Below are 13,017 nucleotides of genomic sequence, written 5' to 3' on the forward strand. Positions count from 1 at the left end.
ATAATTTAAGAGGAGAAATAATTTCAGGCTTTCTTTTCATTTACCTATTATAAAATAGGTAGCCTTTCTATGTAAAAACCTATATATGTCAGCACTGTTGAACTACGTGAAAAGAGACAGTAGCTGATGTCAGATGGAAGTTACTACTGGCAGAGGAAAGAAGAGATTTTGCATAAAAATTAACATTGTAACTAAATAGTCAATGTGAGTAGCCCAATATTCAGTGATGGAAGTAGAAAATATTATTCATTTTTACTTCTGAAATGTGAATACCTTTAACTTTATTCAGATTTACTTTGCTGAGAGAAGGTTGGCTTCTTGAAAAGAAGCACCAAAGAATACCTTGAAAAAAAGTTTTCAGGTATGAATTTTGCCATCACACTGAAACCATTCTGAGTTCACTAAATTCACTAAATAATGTTCACTAAATTCATGGATGCTGTCAAGCTGACAGAAAAAATGGCAGATAAAGAGAAGCCGGTGTCATTGGGATGGGAATGTATACATGCAGAAAGCCGGTAAGGACAGATTATACTTAGTATATTTTGCTAAATAAATCTCTTGTGTTTCAAAATATTAAAAATATCTTACTAGTTTTTTTTAACCAATTTAATATTTATTGATAGCCATTTAGATGAAATTTTTCTTTGAAGAAGCAGGAAAATATATTACAAAATTGTACTCATTTATTCATTTGTAATAAGCTGGCCTATCAATCTTGCCTTTGCTATTGTTGAGCAGGAAATATATATATAATAGGAAAACCCTAGAGGCAATTCCATTAAAATGTGAACTAAAATAACAACACGGTCTACAATAACTTTAAAATATGTCAGCAAAATATTTGACACTCCTTCCATTAGAAACTAGAGTCTAATATCTTTTACCTTGAATATGGGCCAGCTCTAGTCATGCTTTTTGATGAACAGAATGGGGCAGAAGTGCCATTGCTTTTCTTCCCAGACAAAATGACAAAAGGCAGTATACATTTAACCTGTCTTTCTCTTCTCTTCATTGTGATTATTTTACTGGGAACCCATCTACCACAGCATAAGGAAGCCAAGCAGCCACATGGAATGGTGAGATGTAGGTGCTGTGCCCCAGATCCTAGATGATGTCCAAGCTGACAATCAGCATCAACCTCCAGAGATGTGAGAGTGAGTGAATTATTTCAGGCTTCAAGCTCTCTCAGCCAACACGAGGTAAAAAGCAGTGATAACCTTGCTCGGTCCTGCCCAAATTCTAAATGTGTGATGTTATTTTGAGACAATAGGTTTTGTTACGCAGCAATGCATAACTGAAAAACAAAGCTATCACTGGCATCACTCAATATTGTTCAGTAAGTTTTTTCCCCAATTCATTCATGCATTAGTTTGTTCATTCAACAAATATGTATTGCCTAGCTACCAATGCTGGGTGCAGTTTGAGGCACTGCAGGAGGTACATCAGTGAATACTGAAAAAATTTTCCTTCCCCCATTGAAGGTATATGTCAGAAGCAGTGATAGAAAAGGTATAATGTTCAGCAGCTGTGAGTGTTAGAAGGAAAAAGAAAAGGTAAGTAGAGAGAGATGGTATGTGACAGGGTGATATCATTTTAGATAGAGTGCTGAAAGGAATCATCTCTGAGGTGTGACATTTCAGAAGAGGCAAGGAAAAAAGCAGGAAGCGAGTCACTTTAATATCTGGAATAAAACACTATAGGCAAAGGGAAGAAAGAATATTTAAGAACAAAGAAGGATATCAGTGTGAGTGGAGCAGAGTGAGAAAGAGGAAGGGTAGATAGAAAAATGTCTGGGCAAGATAATTCCTTGACAGTGGATGACCTATATCCCAATTAATACATACACTGAAACTTATTCTAGATGCAATGGGAAGACTTTAAAATGTTTAGCACAAACAACTGGCATTGTATTATTTAACAAGTTTTATTTATTGCATAAATTTGAGAAAGCTAATATAAAAATTAGAACTCTGGTCTTTGTGGGAAAAATAGACTCTAGGAGTGCAGTGACTGTAGTAGTGACCTGTAAATTGTTCACTATGATATCTAGGTTCTATCACTTCATTGAAAATAGATGGGAAAACAATGAAAACAGTGATAGACTTTATTTCTTGGGCTACAAAATCACTGTAGGTGGTGACTGCAGCCATGAAATTAAAAGATGCTTACTCCTTGGCAGAAAAGCTATGACAAACCTAGGCAGCATATTAGCAAGCATACACTGTTTTCCCAGTAGTCATGTATAGATGTGAGAGTTGGACCATAAAGAAAGCTAAATGCAGAAGAATTTATGCTTTTGAACTGTGGTGTTATAGAACACTCTTGAGAGTCCCTTGGACAGCAAGGAGATCAAACCTGTCAATCCTCAAGGATATAGGTCCTGGATATTCATTGGAAGGACCAATGCTGAAGCTTAAGCTCCAATACTTGGTCATCTGATGTGAAGAACTGACTCGTTGGAAAACACCCTGATGCTGGGAAAAATTGAAAGCAGGAGGAGAAGGGGGCGACCGAGAATGAGATGGTTGGATGGCATCACTGACTTGATGGCCATGAGTCTGAGCAAGTTCCAGGAGTTGGTGATGGACTGGGAAGCCGGGCATGCTGCTGTCCATGGGTCACAAAGTGTCTGAAATGACTGAGTTACTGAACTGAACCAATGATACCTCAGAAAAGATGGGGCAATAGTTTGGCAGATGGTAGCTGACATGCAGGTGAGAGATAGTAAAATGGCAAATGGATTTTGAACAGGGAGAAAGAGCAAGATTGCCAATGGTTGGATGAATCAATGTCATAATCAGAAAAAATATCAAATGATATTAATGCTAGAATAAAGATGCAAGTGTAATTACTTGCAGATGATGTGATTGCTTATATAAAAACTCTGAAAGTTGGCAGTCACCAAACTGAATAATATAAAGTATTATCTGATTTTTTTGATGCATAAACTGGGGCTTAGAAAATTGAGTCATTTTTTGTAAGGTCACACACAAGTAGTAGATGATTTTAGACAAATGCAAAACTTTGAAATCTAGAGGATATAATTTTTTCTATTACTCCTCAATTCAAAACTATGAAGAGTATTTCAAAACTACCTTCTCCCAGTCAATCAACTGTCAAAAAAGTTACAATCCTAAAAAATTCAGATTTACTTATAATTTAAGTAACAATATTTCTGGATGTTAATTTTGTCAGAGTATTTAAGAATCTTAAAATTGTTTAGTTCCCATCACATCTATGATTCTATAGATATAGAATTCTATGAGTTATGGCTCATAGTCTAACTTAAGTAAACTATCAGAGATACATCTAGGTTTTATATATGTAAACACTTGTGCTAAGTCGCTTCAGTCATGTCCGACTCTTTGCGACCCCATGGCCTGTAGCCTGCCAAGTTCTTCTGTCCAATGAATTCTCTAGGCAAGAATATTGGAATGGGTTACCATCTCCTTCTCCATGTAGACATTTAGCACATTATTATTTATATGGAAAATAAACATTAATTAAGACTTAGGTAAATATTAAATAAATATTAAAACTCAAGCAAAGAAGCACTGTGTGCCTGTTGGAAGTTCTTGATATTAAACTTAGGAGAAAATTATTGCCTTAATGCCATTAAAAATCTTGATCATAGTCATCATCTCCCAAAATAAAATTTACCCTAAAGTCTACTCATTGAAAATGTCCAGATCTCTTTAAAATAGTAATAATTAGCTGTTGTGAAAGTTCTTAAACTGGTATTACATTTCTCTGAAAATGACTGCTCTTGTCAGGGCTATTTTCTCTATGAAGTAATATTACAACTACCTCCCTACATAAGCCTGGAAAAATGAAAGGTTTTTCTCCCCAAGAAATAAAACCTTAATTATGCCCATCAACCAAGGGATTTAGCAAGTATGTTGGTCACCTGAGCAGTTAAGCCTTTCATAGCTAGCCTAAAATTATACATTCCTATCACTCCTCTGGATTTGTAAAACAGAATATGGAATTGTATTCCATAAAGCAATTATAATTTGCATAGTAGCCACAGTTGATTTGCAAAGAGCAAACAATAAAAAACACATTTTTTTTTTCTTATAATCCTCTCTTACTGTGAATATTTTAGTATTAAATTAACTTCTGGAGGCAGGGTAGAGTTTAGGTAAACACAGGAGCAATGACGTTCTCGTGGCTTATGAGGTTTCAGTGTTATGTCCCAGGAGGCAGACAGAGAATCCATGGGTGTAGGAAGAGAATTTCAAAAGTAAGGTGTAAAAAAACAAGGTCCTATTATATAGCACAGGGAACTGTATTCAATATCCTGTGGTAAGTCATAATGGAAAATAATATAAAGAATAATGTAAACATATATATAACTGAATCACTTTGCTGTACAGAAGAAAGTAACACAAGTTGAAAGTCAACTATACAGCAATAAAAATAAGTAACTACACAGCATGGTAAAGTGATTATCCTTCAACTAAAAATAAATAACTAAATAAATGCCTTAATCAAATAAGTTTTAAAATAAAGAGTCAACAGGGGTTTTGATGGGAATGTAAATTGGTGTAGTCACTAAAAAAACAAAAAATAGAGTTACAGAACAATCCAGCAATCCTACTTCTGAACATATATCCACACAAAACTATAATTCAAAAAGATATATGCACCCTCTTTTTATAGTAGCACTATTTACAATAGCCAAGATATGCAGACAACCTAAATGACCACTGACAGATGAATGGATAAATACACATATATATGATGGAATACTACTCAGCCATAAAAAAGAATGAAATAATTCCATCTGCAGCAACATGGTTGGACCTAGAGATCATCATACCAAGTGAGTAAGTCAGAAAGAGAAAGACAAATACCATATGATATCACTTATATGTGGAATCTACAACATGACACAAATGAACTTATCTATGAAACAGACTCACTGACATAGAGGACAGACATGTCGTTGCCAAAAGGGGAATGGCGCAGGGATGGAAGGGAAGTTTGGGGTTAGCAGATGCAAGCAATTATATATAAAATGGTCCTATTTTATAGCACAGGGCACTATATTCAATATCCTGTGACAAACTATAAAGGAAAAGAATATGAAAATGTATGTATATATCTGTATGTATATAACTGAATTACATTGTTGTATACCAGAAACTAACATAATGCTGTAAATTAGCTATACTTCGATAAAAAATAAATTAAAAAAAGTAGAAGGTGTAAAGAAAACTGAACTAAGCGACACAGGGAAAAAATACAGTAAAAATGCAATACCAATTTAAAAAAATTACACATATGAAGCCAAACATTTACAAAGAAACTCCTAATGTAGTGTTTTCTGAACTACACTTACGCCAACAAAGAATTCAAAAAAGACTTTTCTCTCCTAGCCACTCTTGAGTTTAATTGTTGGTATAGAACCAGTGCTTGAGTAGTACCTCTATTTCTGAGGCCTCTGCACAATTCTGTACTAACAGGAACATTAAAATCCTGTCTCCATTATGACCTTTAACAACTATCATCTAGTGCTTGCAATTAATTATTTATAGCAATGAAAGTTAGGATTCCCAAAGAAATAAAACATTTATTTGTGACTTGAGAGACCTGCAAACATTAACCTTTAACTGTATCACATCTATTCTGGCCCCTTTATTGGCAAAGTAACAGAACTTATTATAGAAAGTTCAAGACTCTGTGCTTAAATCTTATAAATTAAAGTTTCACGTTGTGACACAATCTTCCAAAATTTATGGTACTTTCTGGGAATATTCTGGATATTTTTAGAATCTGCTGTCAATTTCAGAAAAGAGCTGAAAAGTTTCTACAGAAATTGTTTAAAAAGTCTTATCACCTTAGGAACTGATTTTACTTGGGTTTTAGTTGCTCAATTAAAAGCATATGTGATTTCTACCACAGTAGGTTTCTGCATCTAAATGGAAAAACATAAGCATAAGGGAAGATGCTTTATATTTACTGTGTGTCTAAGAAGGTAGAAACTTAGAAAAACTAAGACTTGTAGCACATTATAAATAGCACAATATACATTTACAGAGTGTACAAATATGATTAAACTCCATTTTTACATGGGGGAAAAAAGTAGTGATAGATTCATAGAAAAGATCAAGAGGAGGAAAAGAAAGTACTTAGTGTACAATAGGGTAAAAACAGGGAATCAGAAAAGTTCAAATATTGAAAAATGACAGCAACAATAAGAAATCAGAAACATTATGTAAATAATCATGAGCTGTGTTACTTGTATCAGTATGCCCAAAGAATTGTTCATAAGTTTAAAAAATGCTGTTATATTTAGGACAATTGTTTCTATAATGTACATTCTACAGGAATTTAATAACATTATTAATCTTGCAAATATTTGTCTAGTCCTCTATTAAGGTCTAATTTTTAACATTCTTTTGAATTTATTATTTTGTTTGTGGACTTTAGTAGTTGATAGCTATGAATAAAAATAAACTACATTTTAAAGAGTTCAGTATATGTATTGGTTATTAAATTGCTTCATCGTCTAAACTGTTGTGTCTGCTAGCCTGATGCAAAATCAAATTTAGTCTCCATCCAACCTTTCACTGTGAAAGTTTTGTAATAGTAGGCTTATTTGGAATTCCTTGGATTTGAATCGTTCCTTGGATACATTTGGATACATACCTGTTTTTTAAGTCAATGCAAGTGTATGTTACTACTGCCTAAATGTATACAGTAAATTGCAAGTATATTTAGGCACAAAATTAAAGGATAAAAAAATATATGATAAAGATAAATGTACCAGATCATAAGCAAGGACAAAATAGTAAATTGACTCAGATTACATATTCCAGCTAGACTTCCCATTTATTAACTCTGTGGCTTTGTGCAGATTAGTTACATTCCCTGGTCCCAGTTTTATCAGATGAAATAGGGATAATACTGTGGGGGATTAGTATCTGCAAATACTTGGCACATGATAAGAAATTGCTCAGTAAATTAATTGAAAATCATAATTTTGGACATGGTTTATTGGTATTTAACTAGTATTTAAGAGCCCATAATTTATAATAATAATAATACATAGTATAATGAATATGGGCTTCCCTGGTGTCTCAGTGGTAAAGAATCCACCTGCCTATGCAGGAGATGCAGAAGACCTAGGTTTGATCCCTGGTCTAGGAAGATCTCCTGCAGAAGGAAATGGCAACCTACTCCAGTATTTTTGCCTGGAAAACCCCATGTACTGAGGAGCCTGGTTACAGTCCATGGGGTCGCAGAATTGGACATGACTTGGTATAAATAATGTTCATATATTCACATGTGTATTTATTGTTTGAACTAGGTAACTTACAAAGCTCCCCTGATACAGTTATACTTCAGTTACTTTACCACTTCCAGTTATTACAATTTTCTTTTATTTTATCATTCATATCCTAATAATTCTATAATATTTATTTCAAATGATGCTTTATAAGTCTTCTCTGATTTATTCTTTGTACTTTCTTTTAGACATGCTATATTTATACTTAAAAAATTGCATCATGATTTATTTAATAGTTGATTTATATTTATCTATACATCATAACCTCTTTGAAACTGTAAGCCTATCTTAATATATGGCTTTAAAATTCTAGTGTTCAATAAATATCTACCCTTACATATTATACATTCTTAAGGTACTGAAAAATGATTAATACATAATATTTATTCTATCACTGCCTTCAACTGAAGCCCCGAGCCCAGAGTAGTGTTTTATAAATATACATTGTATTGAGGAAAAAAGTAAAACTGTACTTCATCCTTGCTAGTTTCCCATGTATTGCCCAGGGGAATTAGTATCCCTGGTAAAATGAGTGGCTCCCTACGATTACATACTTCTCAGCTCACTGAGTGGATCTATTGTTGAAGTAGCAACTGGAACGCAGGGTCAAGCCTGCCTATTCAGAAACCTGTGACTCACTTTGGGGTACAAATCTAAGCCAGGATTTGGCTTAAATTCTCCATCCTTGGCATCATAACACATACATAAAGACCCTAGTCAATAGCAAACATTTTATTTGTTATCTTCCATCTACTGCTACTTTAGAGCAAAGATTTTTCAAACGTTTTCACCAAAATCCACAGAAAGAAAATAACTTATTTTAATTATGACAAACATCTCTCTCATACACACAACTGAAGCAGAAGTTCAGTAAGTACAATTAACTTTGCTCTCTCAGATGCACTTTCATTTTTTCTTTTTAATAGACTAGTTCTCATTTATCTACTATAACATTATTTTCTTTTTTATATTTTAATATTTTTGCAATTGTTGGTTCTGAATCATTAAAATTCATCATTCACTAGCAGGATGCACGTGGCATTTTGTGAAACTTTTCTCTAGAGGGCGTCATATGGTATGAGATCTAGCATGTCACTCAAAGCTCCCCGTCTACAAATGCAAGTTGAGTATACCGTGTACCCTGTTTCTTAAATTATCACTACTATACCGTCAAATTTTGTGGGCAATCTCTCCAACAATGCTTAAACTCCCCAAAAGGCATGAGGTTAATTTGAAATTCTTGATCCTCTACGTTGAAATTCTTGAGAGATTTTTTAGAACAGAGTTTTCTTTTGACTTTTGAAGCTTGACTTTAGAGTTTTTGTTTGCATAACACTCATTCTAGCATCTTCAGTATTTTATATATTGCTTTTCACTTACATGCTCTATAGACTCTCAGAAACAAACTCTTTTCCTGAATTTTACTATATAGGAAATTACCTTTTTCATCCTAAAAAAGCTGCTTCAATTGTCCTTCACACAAAAGTGAAGAGGATTGAACTCCCCTGCCTCTATCCCGTCTCTTCAGTCTCCAGCCAGGCTGTTATATCAAACAAAAGTCTTTCTCATTATGGTGACTGCATAAAGCCTGGCTGTCCCTGACTGAGAAGCTGCCAATGGAAGGTGAATAGCTAAAGCTCTTTTTAAAGAAAAAATAATTCCTCCCCAGGAGAGCAATGGGTCAGAGAAGTTGCTGGGCAGCATCAGTGCTTCTGCCCCCAATTTGTCCCAGGCTGTGCTTCCTTTGACTTGCCGCCTCTCTTGGAAGGCACAAATTCAGAGGCAAGCTTGCCGCTCCCCACAACATCTCATGCCTATGGCAAGATGTGGTTTTTCCTCCACGAAGGACCATGTAGCTTCTATCTAACTAATCTCACAAAGATCTGCCTTTTCGTGCTAGGTAGGAAGGAAGTGTAAAAAAGTCATTTAAATGACACATATATAAATTAAGATTTTACACATCAAAATTACTTATGGAAGCTGCTTTTTAGATATTTTCCTGAAATTTATCGTTTCTTTGATAAATGAAACTTATGAAAACACTATGGCATTGTTGCAAAGTATAAGCATTCCTTTTTCATCATACACTATTTGCCCATATAGAAATATCTAAACCTCTATATTGATTTTTAATTCTTCACTTTAATATAAAATGACATTTATAATAAAATTCTATAAGAGCTCTGCAAACAGAAAGAATGAGGCCAACAAATGTAACATATTTTAATAATGTGGTCAGGATTTTATACATTTGCCTGTTTAATTTGTCTAGGTTTTCATTAAAGTGAAAGTGTTAGTTGCTCAGTCCTGTCCAAGTCTTTGCAACTCTATGAACTGTAGCCTGCCAGGCTGCTCAGTCCATGGGATTCTCTAGGTAAGAATACTGGAGTAGGTAGCCATTTCCTCCTCCGGGGGATCTTTCTGATCCAGGGATTGAACCCAGTCTCCTGCACTGTAGGCCAATTCTTTACTGTCTAAACTAGTAAGTCTTTTTTAAAAGGACAATTAAAAGAAAATGGAAAACTATGAAAAAAAATGTCCTTTTTTAGTTTTTGCAGTAAAACTTTTAGCAAATGCTATGTTCAAACTTACCAAATTTTCTAATTTAGATGTTTATCTGTGATAATGTGCACTTGTAAAAAGGATGACTGTTACATATATTCACAAATTATGTCTCATAAACTAAGAAATTCCTAAATTGAAATGCTGATTATTCATATGACAGCCTTGATTCTGTATGAGTATGGAAGTAGCTAAATTTTACTTTAATAAATATGTATATAATCTTTAAATGAGATTTTTTTTCTTTTATTGCTTCATAATTACTCTCAATAGTATTTGATACTATATTTACACAGAATGGCTTAAGTCCTAGCTCAAACTATATCTCTTTCTCATCAGTGAAAGTAAATATATTTCTTAGGATAAACCAGGTAAGTAGGGTCCTGTTATCTGAGCAAAGCAAAGAGGCAGTGACCTACTTTCCTTTCACATTTTGCCTACTAGCAGTATTAAATCAAATGGGACACATTAAAACCTTCGCGAAAGGCAGACAATAGTTTCCCTCTGATTGCCTGCCTCAGCCTGGTAACAGTGTGAAAGTTACAAAAGTCATCTCTATCAACTCATTACCATGTCACCTCATTTCAGGCCCCTGCTGGATAAGTGGCAATAAGCCCTGTGTTAGCGAATTCCACATTGTCACCATTAGAACAAATCCTAATAGCACCCAGCTGTCGAAGATTACCCCAGACAGTTATTGAGATTTAGGAGGGACAGATTGCTATTGATTTAGGACATATTCTTTAGAATGTTCTATCATTTATTCTAGAATGGAGAAATAAAGCTAATTTTATGAAGAATACTCATGAATTTTCTTCATGTAGGACACTAAAATGTTACCAATACAGTGTTCTCCTTGCACTATAATTCAAGGTAATCATGTTGGTGCATCTTACGGAGGCACTTGAAATACATATTAATGCCAAACCACTGCCAACATCCCTGAATGAAGTCTTAGGACATTAAATTAACTGAAAAACTTAACAGGTAGATAAACTCTTTGATGTGTTAACACTTTTCACTCTTCTTTCAGTATGACAGTGAACAAAGAATCAGTCTTCTGAAATTGTAAGGAAATCTGTTTACTTCACAAATACATCTGTGGTCTGAGAGGTGAATAAAACAGAAATATAAGGAGGTATGTTTCTATAGGAACCTTTATGACATACCCAAGAACTGATCTTCTGGATGAAGACTCAGCACTCTATAGTCGGCCCTGTGTGTTCTTTCTTTATGGCAAACATAGCTACTGTTAAAAAAGAGGATGTACTTTTATGGTAGAGAACCCATTGATTTTACTGTGTTAATAATTAAAGATCTTATTATTTATCCTACTTTCTACATAGTGGTTTTACATCTTTTATTAAGTTGGTGTGAGAAAAGTGGAAAAAAAATCCAAAAACAACTGCATAGATAACTAAACTTGTCTTCAGGTTAACTTTCTGCTAAGCCGCTGCTCATTTAACACACAAGCACACAAGTTTTCCGGTTGCTTGTGTGGTGTGTGGAACAGTACAAACGAGAGGAAATGTTATGTGCAATGTGTACTATGGCTTTCTGTGAGGGGCACCAGAATATTGCCTATAATGGTCAGGTAGCATCTGCCCTTTCCATATATTTGCAAGAGGAATGGGTATGCTTAGGTAAACGTCTTAGGGAGAAAAGAGAGGGAGAGAGAGAGAGAATATAGCCACAGGCACTTAAATTTGGTTAGTGGTGTGTATGTGCCTATGTGTTTGCATTTGTGTAAAAGAGAAGAAGAGACAGAGAGTGAGTAGATTTTACAATCTGTTGAATATTTTCTCATACGTTAAAGTTAATAACTGAGAGGTCCTGGCCTTTTGGAAATGTCTTGCAATGAATTCTCTCTGCTATTGTGGAGATCAAGTGAGTGGATCATTTTCTACATCTGAAAACTTGACATAAAAGCAAAACTTACCCCACACATTTTCTGTGATGATTATATTACACAATAAAAATTTAATAAAAATTAACTCATGTAAGAATATGATATTACAGTTTTTACAGTCTTAACTCTGAATAAAAGTCTACATTTAATTATGAGTAATTTCCAATTATATTATTTCTCTTTTCTATTTGTGTTTATTTGCAAATCAACTTGTATTTAATTAACTATAATATCCAATGGTATGAAATACCCAGTTTGGCTCTTTGGGTGCTTGATATTTAAGGAACTGAATGCTTCCATAGCATTGCATGACTGATGATATTACATTCATATATGTGTCTATACTTTTTACTAAGAAAACAAGAGTCCAGGTGGTAAATGAATATATGGATCAAATTTTAATTAAGGCAGAAAGCTTTGTACAGGTACATTTTAGTAATCAGACAATTTGGTGACCTATGTCATGGAGAATGTTTTCTGAAGATTAGATATTTAGATGAGAAAATCACTGTCTACTTAATCCCTTAATACAAAATATAATACATACTGAGGTCCTACTCCAAATCATGAATTTATAGACATGATTCCATTTACCAAAAATTAATTACGACAGTCAATTGCTTAGATTAAATCATAATCAAAAATCTTCTCAGAAACTGACTTTGGTTTCAGGCAAGAGTAACTTTTGTGGCAAAGGTCAAACTCCCATATCCCAAGCCTATTGTTATAAAATTAATACAATTGTATTCCTCTTATTATAATTTTCTTATAGAGAAATCATCCACTTCCAGAGAATTTGCCTTTAAATTTGTTTAGCATTATAGTTCATTTCTGTGGAAGGAAATGGCAGCACACTCCACTCTTGCCTGGGAAATCCCACGGACAGAGGATTGGCTCTCCCTGGTTGGCTACAGTCCATGAGTCGCAAAGACTTGGACACAACTTGTAGCAACTGAGCACACAGCATTATAGTATACATTTACAATAATAAAGTGTCACATATCAATATCTATGAGCTTAATCATGTATCTCTATTTCAAAAAGATAGATTTACCATTTGTGGGTTGGATTAACCAGATCGTTGACACTGGAGACATTTATAGTACTGGTGAATTCAAAAACTGAATTCCACCCTCTTAACAGTACTGATAAACAAACTCTGAGAAGAGACTCAAATTTTACAGGTATGAATGTGTGCAGGAATCCAGTGAAATAATTTTCCATCTAAAATCTATACCATACATTATCA

Source organism: Odocoileus virginianus, chromosome 12 (genome assembly GCF_023699985.2).
Source record: "Odocoileus virginianus isolate 20LAN1187 ecotype Illinois chromosome 12, Ovbor_1.2, whole genome shotgun sequence".
In the NCBI taxonomy this organism is placed as follows: Eukaryota; Metazoa; Chordata; class Mammalia; order Artiodactyla; family Cervidae; genus Odocoileus; species Odocoileus virginianus.